Below are 10296 nucleotides of genomic sequence, written 5' to 3'. Positions count from 1 at the left end.
CCGTGTGGATGTTCCGTGCACAGTCTGGATTTACCACTGCTCACCACTCCACCAACGCTGCACTCAAAAACCATCTACCACCGTAGTCCTCGTCACCATTGCCAACAACACCGGACATTTCCTGCTTGTGTCATTTCTCTCTCTGTGTTTATAAATAAACATTGTGTTTTCACCTGCAATTGCTTCCGCTCAGTTCGTGTCATTACAATCGCATGCCCACGTGAAACTTTTGCGTGCGCACGTGAAAGTTTACATGCGCGCACGAAAGTTTAATCCCAGCTAGCATGTATAATCGGCCCGAGCTCGGCTGCCCTGCGGCAGGTGCGGCTCAGACTCGGCATCGGCGTGTGTTAACCGAGCCGATTGTGCCCCACAGCTCGCTCTGGCACATTCATTTTTGTTCTGGCTGTAAGCACTGGGCCGATTCATGTTCACCGTAACTGGTAACCCAGCTCTGGCTGTATGATCTGGACCACTTTTGGAAATGACTCGGCTTATGTTAAATCAAGGATGGTTTTAATGGATGCCATTCAATGTAGGCGACTTTCTTTAACACAAATGTAGATTTTTAACTCCAACCGTTTTAGTCTGTCCATAACAAAAGACAGTAAAAAACAAAACATGCACAGACAAATCCAAATTAAACCCTGCTGCTCGTTGATGTCCTAAGACACGAAACGATCGGTTTCTGTGAGAAACCGAACTGTATTATATAATTTATACCTCTAATACGGCGCCTTCTTCTTCTTTTGAGTTTTAATGGCGGGTTGCGAAGTAACGTCATAGTTGCATACTGCCATCTACTGTATCGGATGCACGGCTTGAGGGCTATACAGGGACACCCGAAACCGTAGGTGGCGGTATGCACCTATGAAGTTGCTTCGCAACCCGCCATTAAAACTCTAAAGAAGAAGGTGCTGTGCACGGGCTCATTTGACTACGCATAGTACTGTATTAGAGGTAAAAAAATTATATAAATACTGTTCGGCTTCTCGCACAAACCGATCGTTTCGTTTCTTAGGATATCAATGTGTCGTCACGAGCGGCAGGGTTTAATTTGGATTTGTCTGTGCATGTTTTTACTGTCTGAGATTTTGTTACTATTCACATGCATACAGACTGAAACGGTTGGAGTTTCTACATTTGTGTTGTACTGAAGAAACAAAATCACATACATCTTGGATGACCTCGGGGTAAGCTGATAAATATAAAAAAATCATTTTAAGATGAATCCCGTACGTTGGCGGCTGTTTTAAACTGGGTGCTCGGCTCAGACCCTTTTGCCAGTATGAAGCCGATTTCAACGGTAACTGCAGAAAGCGTCAGCACGCTCAGCTCATCACTGGAGTAACGTCTGTACAACGGGTGAGATAAAACTCAACGCCTGACTGAATCATCCATTCCCTTTTCGATCCTACGCCATACGTTAAACTTGAGGTAAGTCTTGTGTTCAGTTTCCTTAAAAAGCATCAACATTCACGCTAAGCATAGTTTCAATCGAGTTCCCGTCACATCATATAACTTATTAACTCTATTTCGAACTGTTGCTGATTACATGTTGGTTATTATTGATTCGTTCATGTTCCTTTGACATGTTCATGTACTTTTTTCCAGATGAAACAAACATAAAGAATTCATAATTCATTTAAGAATTATTAATTAGGACAACATCAAATTATTTATCATGTCTGAGAAAAGTAGTGCAAATTTTGGATAATATGAAAGTGGCTCCAACTTTTATGGCGCGAACGAAGCTAGCATTGACTAGCTGGGATGTTAAATAATGGAACGCAATTTTTATTAAATGCAATTTACGTGATTAATATTTACAAGCATAGTGTTCTTTGGAACAAAATTAAGTGGAACAAAATGTTAGCTGGTAGTGCTGTGACAAATCGCAGTTGATCCGAACCACGGTTCGGCTCGCATGTGATTCGCGGATTAATATATACCAGTGTATGGAATGTCACAATTATAGATTTGTGTGTAAACTTAAACATGTCTTGATGGACCCTAATTTATGCACTGTGCAGTTATGCTGGTAGTTGGGTAATGTCATAATGGTTATTGGGTTGGGCTTGGACTAAAAAAGGGAAATTGTAATGGTTTAGTATAATAAGACATTATGTATGGTTTTGTACAATGCTAATCTTTTTTTCTTTTTTCCTCAGGTAATCTTGCTTTTGCTGTTCTAAAATAAACACTGCTCTTAGGTAAGAATGGCTGATCAAATGCATTATTTTAAATCTAATTTGAGACACAAAGCAGTTAAATCGTTGTCTAATTTTCTGCAAGGTATTAAGAACGACAGTAAGCTTGTTGACGATGATCTGACTGATGACTGATATGTGTTATGAGATTAAAACTAGGGCTGTGCAAAAAAAAATAGTGTATCGATATTTCGATCTCTACTGTCTACTGTCTCTACTGTCTAACATCACAGCGCTTAGTCCACCATCGTGGTCTCCAATCTCCATTACCAACAGCCTGAGTGCTACACCTACAGACACCCCAACCCATGCAGCAGCTGGCAGAAGTCAGACATCAGGCCAAACTGGATTTCAAGTAAGAAGGGCGAGTTAGCCCTTGGAGAGAAAAAAATCACTTTGGTATTAGGGCTGGGTATTGTTTCAGATGTCTCAAATCGATTCAGATACATTAGATCTCAAATTGATTGGATTGCGATTTTCGATTCAATGATTACATTTTCACTGGCCCCACCACAAAAAAAGTAATAAATGAATGAAATAGTTTTTGTAGTTTTTACCCATTTATTCTTGTAATAAGGTTATGACACCCAATATTTTAAATACCAGTGAAAATTAACAATTATCAATTCTATTTTTGATACTACAGCTAAAACTACTAATATCAATTTCATAGATTAAAGACAAGTTAATAGTTGTTAATAAAAATTAAATGCAAGCAACGCAATATAAGTACAATAGAACAAAGATACAAATGAAGAAATCTGTGCATTTCAGGTAGGTCTAACAGTATTTTTCAGATACAGAAATTGAAAAAAGTAATCAAATGTAAAATAACACGGCATATCTTCACTAATTAGGATTAATCTTTATTTAATATGCACAAAGTTACAAATCGTAATTCAGTGAAAAGCAGGGAGTGACTTCCTCTTTTGTAGTTTGATTAACATTTAAAAACACAGACAGGTGAAGGTTACTACCACTTTAAGACTAATGCACGGATCAAATTATGATAGGCAATGAATGCATTCTTTTTCTACTTCTTCTCATAACCGTCTGTTTACTCGCAAAGGCCGGCATTTTTTTAAAAATGTGTGAATTTGCAAGGAGAGAACTAGAATTAATTTCGTAATTTGCACGCTGTCACGCAGCTGTAAGCGCTTCCAGTGTGTGCTCTTCTCACATAGCGCATGCAAGTTCTCTTTCGCTTGAATGCTTAAATTGACAAGGCTTAAAAATGCGTGCAAAATGTAAACTTTTATGATCATGCAGCACTGGCCCAATCGGGACATTGACAGTTCCTTCAACCGGAATGCTTTTCAGATATAATGTAATGAAAATAAATACAGAAAAACGATGAGAATTGATATTGAATTGACCACATTTAATTTTTTTTTCTTCACTTTTTTTTGCCTATTCCTATTTGGTATATGTGAGGAGATTAAAACATATTTTTCTTTTCTTTTAGCACACCCCACCCTTACATGGCACACAAGTATATGACACACAACACAGGTCTTCTCAGGAGGCTGTGCCTACAGGTAGGAATTATACAAAGTGATCTCTTTCGGTTTACTCTGACATATCTACGTACAATGTTTTGCTAGTAATCTGCTATGCCTGCTTTTTCTTGTGTTCTACAGCAATAGGCTTTACGCCCAGCTGCACTACTTCCTGAACTTCAGCCAGCTCCTTGTTTCCTGTCTGCCATTATTGGCAAACTGATTAATCCAGGTGTGCCTGAGCTTAGTAGTCACAACAACAATAATCAGACACACCTGGATTTATCAGTTTGTCCAGTAATGGCAGACAGGAAACAAGGAGCTGGCTGAAATTCAGGAAGTAGTGCAGCTGGGCATAAAGCCTATTGCTAAGGAGATCCTCATCCAGCTCGATTTTATTAGAGAGCAGCAGTTGCAGACTTCACCCCAGACCCAACACATTTTGGGCTCCCACTTTCAACTATTGAGGAGCTACAATGTTTGTAGGAGACATTAAATAATCCAGATGAGAAGAAGAATTTGGTGAGTTAAATTATGGTTTAATCAGATCATTCCTAAAAGTCAGTCCTCATTTTCACTCATGCTATATTCCTTAAATAACTAATAAGGTACATGTCTTTTTGTTTCAGACTGTTTTTCCTGGAATGGTCGGAGACAAGACTCTTAAAGACACCGTGGGGTGGGTCCTGAAAAAAACAAGGAACTCTTCGTGGTGAGACTCATCAATTGAAGTGGGGTCAACTGAACGCCTGCATTCAAAGGGCTCACTTTGAAAAGTGTGGTTTTGGGTGAGTGTCAGTGCTGGAAACGGCACTGTAGTGACATCCCAGGGCTCTACAGTGCGACTGACTCGATCAGTGGCTGGTTGCATAAACCTTTAAGACTAGTCTTAAAAGTTAGTCATTTTTTTTTCTTCAAGACTGATCATAATTGTATTTCTATACTCAAACTCTATTTAAAACATTAACATCATAACATTATCATAAATTGAAATGCATTAATGCTACTTCTGAGCCTCATTAAACAGTCTGTAAATATAACTAAATCCCACATTTCGGTTATATGCCACCTCTGCAGTGCAAAGATGAATTGTGTTGCTACTGATTTCATTTGATTGGTAACTTATTCTTCCTGATTGCCTCTTATTATTCTAACTCAATTTATGAATTTGAAATTTAATAAGGTTAAAATTTTATAGTCAAATATCTCCTTATAATGGGAAGGTTATTTTGTCATTGATCAGAATGTGCTCCTAAATTTTTGAATGTGCTCCTAAACTAAAAAGAAATGTAAGCGTAGAGCCCTGCATCCAAAATAAGTTTTGGTGGTTTTATGAGTAACATCACATGGTCATGCTGACCTCTTCGTTTTTTTTTTCAGATGCAGTCCACCGGAATGCCCTGACCAAAGATAACACAGAAAAGGAGATAGAGCTCCTCATCACCAGGTGGTCGGTGCTAGCATATGACAGGGATGGTGGCCGAATCCAGACAATAGACAGACAATGAATTAAAATGTTTTAATTTTAAAAATGTTGATTTTTGGAAAATTCGTATTTGAACTGATTGTGTGTGTGTGTGTGTGTGTGTGTGTGTGTGTGTGTGTGTGTGTGTGTGTGTGTGTGTGTGTGTGTGCACCTGGTAATTATCACGTTGTGTCCCCACAAAGATAGGAATACCAGTATTTTTGTGACCTTGTGTCCCCATGAGGAAACAAGCTTATAAATCAAACAAAATGATGTTTCTTGTAAATGTGAAGTAGGAGAAGGGTTTCTGTGATGGTTGGGTTTAGGGAATGGGGTAGGTAAGGGGAATAAAATATACAGTTTGTATGGTATAAAATGCATTACGTCTATGGAATGTCCCAACAAAACATGGAAACCTGTTTGTGTGTACGAGAGAGAGAGAATGTGTGTTCAAGTGAATAAAAAATGCATTAAACGTGAAATCCTTGTTCTTCCTTGTGTGTTTTATTTTCAGTTAATGTTGCATAATGGTTGCTTAGCAATTTTAGTATTAACCAATCAATAAAATCAATCAATTAAACAAGCCCAAATAAGGAACAGGATTGGAGGGGAGCTTACGTCCTCTCACTCGGGGTTCCGCAATCGGGCCGCGTTAAAACTGAGTGCTCGGCCGTGTCTTCGGGGCGCGTGAAAACCGAGCGCTCGCAGAGCAATCGGACCTAGATTCATGCCGAGGATCGGCCGAGTGTTCCAGCATTAATCGTTCCGCTTTCGGCCCGCGCAATTTTTGCTAGCTGGGATGTGCGCATGCGATAGTTTTACGTGCGCATGCAAAAATTTCACGTGCGCACGCAAAAGTTTCACGTGAGCACGCTAAAGTTTCACGTGAGCACGCAAAACTAAACTGTTTTTTAAAAAAATTAGGTGAGCACATTAAAGTTGTGCTGAGTTTTGATAAAAAAAAGCAAAAAAAAAATTTTTTTGCATGTCCCATTCATTTCAATCGGGGTCATTTTTACCCCCAAAAGGACTATTTAAGTAAAAAAAAATGTGCCTCTTTAGAACGACCGAATCAAGCCCAAGTTTTTTTTATATGAATCTTGACAGATAATCTGGAAAAGTCACAAAATCTTATTCCACTGAGATAAAGGGAACCATGTTTTTGAACTAAAAAAAATGTCTTGGGGTAAGATTGACCCCAAGGGTCTTATTAGGGTTAAATATTAAAATTGATATATTTTAACATACTGTAACGCTTACAACAAGACTTTTATATTACTACAAAGTTTTCAATGTTTACACATTTACTGTACATATGTATATAGCCTACGATGTGACATTAATAAAGTAATAGTTCATTTTAAATGTCTTTAGTGCATCAGTTCATGACCAGAGCAAAATATTTATTGATATTCACATGAGTGGCCTGAATTCAACCTGAATTTTTCATTGCTGTTTGATTTCTCTCACATACATACAGTCTCTATAGTCTCTATCCCATATGTATGTTATTCCGATAAATCCCACATTTATTTTTTGGGCATCTGTCCCTTTAAGAGTGTGTCCTTACACACGACTGCTAAATCTGGCATGAGTCCGTGTGTATCTTTACCAGCCCTGCGCGATCTGATGGCGATTATGACACACGGTCATTACGCTTTATACCACCCATATATTATCAGCAACGTCTGAATCAACCCTGCCAGACAAAACACAACAACACTCGACATTCCCCTGTGACACATTCACAAATATATAAAAATAATACACACGGTGACTCACAGTGCCACATCTAGCACATTCAGCTTGTGCAGGCGTGATGCTACATTAGTGAAAACTGTTAAGACTTTATATTGTATAGTTGGTATTAAATATATTCAAATGTGTAATTGTGCATGCTGTTTAATGTACACTTACCGTAGATTGACCCTTAGCCAGGTAATTCTAGATCAGGTGTGACCATCTTTCTCACTCAAACACACACAAATGTTACACACACACATATGCATCTGTGGTTAAATCTGAACTTTATATCACACACACACACACACACACATGTTTACACACAGAGGTGTAGTGTGGTTGTTTGAGCAGTGTGGATAGATGGAGGTTTGACCGGGTCGGGGGAGATTGTGCCAAGTGGAGCCCAAGTGCGAGTGAGTTCAGCAGGGGTGAATAACAGGATGTGCCAGGGGTCAGTTGGAGCTCTTACATAGCGCTAATGCACCAAAACCACACATTGCATCACAATGCACACAATCTGAAATGCATTCATTCTGAAACCTGGTTTAATGCTGTCATCCTGCCCTAAATGTGAACCCTTTGTTGGTTATAGTACCCTTAGGAAAATTAACCATGGTTTTATTATAGTAAAAGTGTAAAAACTATGTTTTTTGGCAGATCATGGTTGGCTGGTGGCAAGTCCAAGGCCCTCATTTATAAAGCGTGCGTACGTACAGATTTGATCGTAAAGTGTGCGTACTCAAAAATCCACGGCAAAGTCCATATTTATAAAAACTGTCTTTGACGTGGAAAAGTGCTAAGTCCCATGTCAGGGTCTGAGCAGACGTATGCACTTTTACTTGTCTGATGTCTGCAGGTTTTTGGAAATATAAGACATTCTTGCTGCTCGAAATTGGGTTTAAACATTGACAAGCGCTCTTTTATACGTCTATGACATTAATTAGGCATCATTTAGAAGGCGTAGATCTGAAACGGCTCGGCTGGGCACAAGTTCAAGTTCATTTGCGATTTATAGATTTGAAAGGGATATGCGCGTTTTTTGCGCGTACGTCCGGGTTATGAATAACACGTATGCGTTTTTGATACATGATCGTAAACTCAAATGTAGGATGTTTTTTACGCAGCATTTTATAAATATGCCCAATATTGTCAGTTGTATGCATTTTTTTCTTTTGCATTAAGCTTAAAAAATACTACATTTAACACTTAAAAATCATTTGTCAAAAAATCATTTCACAGAGACTGATCTCACGGAAAGTCGTGTTATATTTTAGCTTTTTTCGTGCCTTGAGCACAAATGTCTTTTTCGTGTCACCTGCACGAATTTTTTCGTTGCTTTTTGTTTCATTTGATGTATTGTTTTCTCATTGGTTCTTCCTATTTTTAAATCATTGTCGCTTGGGGTTGTGGTTAGAATCACTTTCTGTTACATACAGTTAGACATCCTAACCCAAACCCCAAATCCAGGCGAGAATAGTTTTAAAAGCAGAAGAAAAGCATGTAGAAACCAATACATCCTAACCAAAACCCCAAATCTAAACGCCAACCTCAAGTAACAATGATTTAAAAATAAGAAAAAAAGAGAAAACAATACATAAAATGACACGAAAAAGAAAGTTGTGTGACGGGCAAGAAAAACTATTTACTGTATAGAAATTTGTGTGGGTGACACGAAAAAAACATTCAAGGCACAAAAAAAAACTATCAAATGTATCAAATTTTGCGGGACTGTAACATGATTTTCCGTGAGATCATGTTGCCTTCACGAGTGGGGTGCAGAGTTGGCGCCTATATAGGATATTCACATACATAGGCAGTCAAAACAATGGCAATTCGTATTTAACAAGATGGCAAATTTTTTATTCATACATTTTAGTTTTGATCTTCCCCTTTGAAATTAGGGTTAGAGGTTGTGATCATTCTTGTTTTTCCTAATAATCGATTTCAACATATGAATTAATTCAAAATTGCAGAGTTAAAGGAATAGTCAATTTTCTTAAAAGACAAATCCAGATAATTTACTCACCACCATGTCATCCAAAATGTTGATGTCTTTCTTTGTTCAGTCAAGAAGAAATTATGTTTTTTGAGGAAAACATTGCAGGATTTTTCTCATTTTAATGGACACCAACACTTAACACTTAACTCAACACGTAAACGGAGTTTCATAGGACTATAAACGATCCCAAACGAGGCATACGGGTCTTATCTAGCGAAACGATTGTCATTTTTTGACAAGAAAAATAAAAAATATGCACTTTTAAACCACAACTTTTCGTCTAGGTCCGGTCCAGCTTGACCTAACGTAAATGCGTAGTGACGAAGGGAGGTCACGTGTTACATATATAAAACGCACATTTGCGGACCATTTTAAACAATAAACTGACACAAAGACATTAATTAATATAATTTCGACATACAATAACGTCGGAACGGTCCTACACACTTGTAAACACTGGGGCGGAGTTTCCCGTTCGTCCTCTGTGACCTCTTGACGTCATGACGTATTGCGTGGGGTCACGCTGACGCTTTCAGGACTGGATCTAGATGAGAAATTGTGCTTTAAAAGTGTATATTTTTTATTTTCTTGTCAAAAATGAAAATCGTTTCGCTATATAAGACCCTTATGCCTTGTTTGGGATCGTTTATAGTCCTTTGAAACTCTGTTGAAAAAAAACTGTTACGTGTTGAGTTAAGTGTCAAGTGTTGGTGTCCATTAAAGTCCATTAAAATGAGAAAAATCCTGCAATATTTTCCTAAAAAAACATAATTTCTTCTCGACTGAACAAAGAAAGACATCTACATTTTGGATGACATGGTGATGAGTAAATTATCTGGATTTTTCTTTTAAAAAAATGGACTATTCCTTTAAGTGCTCGTTATAGTTGTGCGTAGGTTCTACGGCGTAGCCGCGACGGCGTAGTTTCTGCGTCGGTTTTCTTTTATAATTTTGCGTCGTTGTCCGCGTCGATGTGCAAACACGCGCGCAGACCGCTGGTAGGCAGTATCCACGCGTGTAACCATAGTAGCAGGGCGACCGTCAAAGAAGAAGCAGCCTGGCAAGTTAACTCACAAACGAAGAAGAAACAGCAACTTGTTGTGTATGATTTGAGAAGACCAGCAATGATGGAAGTCAATAAACAGCGACTTTTGTTGCAGTTTGAGTTAAATCACTCCTCAACTTGGCTCATCTTTGTTTTCACCATCGCAAACGGAAATACCTATGACATGTTTTTTTTTACTTGACGGGAGGGGTTCTTGTGGACCAATCACAGCGCTTGTGGTCCGCGTAGAACTGATGCGCTGTTAAAAATTTTGCTACGGATAGCCTACACCGTAGACTTGAGCACGACTATAAATCGGGCTTGATGCGATCTCG

The 10296-nt window shown here is 38.5% G+C and overlaps 1 long non-coding RNA gene across 4 annotated transcripts; it reads left to right on the top strand.

Moving 5' to 3' along the window:
* Positions 1-849: 849 nt before the first annotated feature.
* On the top strand, positions 850-5567 carry LOC135741232 (uncharacterized). 4 transcript variants are annotated; one of them, XR_010529390.2, is made up of 7 exons: positions 850-1193; positions 1275-1437; positions 2172-2213; positions 3676-3748; positions 4112-4231; positions 4339-4497; positions 5090-5567. It is a non-coding gene; the product is annotated as an uncharacterized lncRNA (long non-coding RNA). The 4 variants fall into 4 exon arrangements; XR_010529389.2 differs by lacking the exons at positions 4112-4231; positions 4339-4497; positions 5090-5567 and adding an exon at positions 3851-4025 and having other exon boundaries at positions 905-960; positions 1119-1193; XR_010529387.2 differs by lacking the exons at positions 4112-4231; positions 4339-4497; positions 5090-5567 and adding an exon at positions 3851-4025 and having other exon boundaries at positions 852-1193.
* Positions 5568-10296: the final 4729 nt, after the last annotated feature.

The sequence above is a fragment of the Paramisgurnus dabryanus genome, chromosome 24 (genome assembly GCF_030506205.2).
Source record: "Paramisgurnus dabryanus chromosome 24, PD_genome_1.1, whole genome shotgun sequence".
Classification (NCBI taxonomy): domain Eukaryota; kingdom Metazoa; phylum Chordata; class Actinopteri; order Cypriniformes; family Cobitidae; genus Paramisgurnus; species Paramisgurnus dabryanus.
The sequence above is the reverse complement of the archived record's forward strand: the minus strand, read 5'-3'. Positions and strand labels throughout refer to the sequence as shown.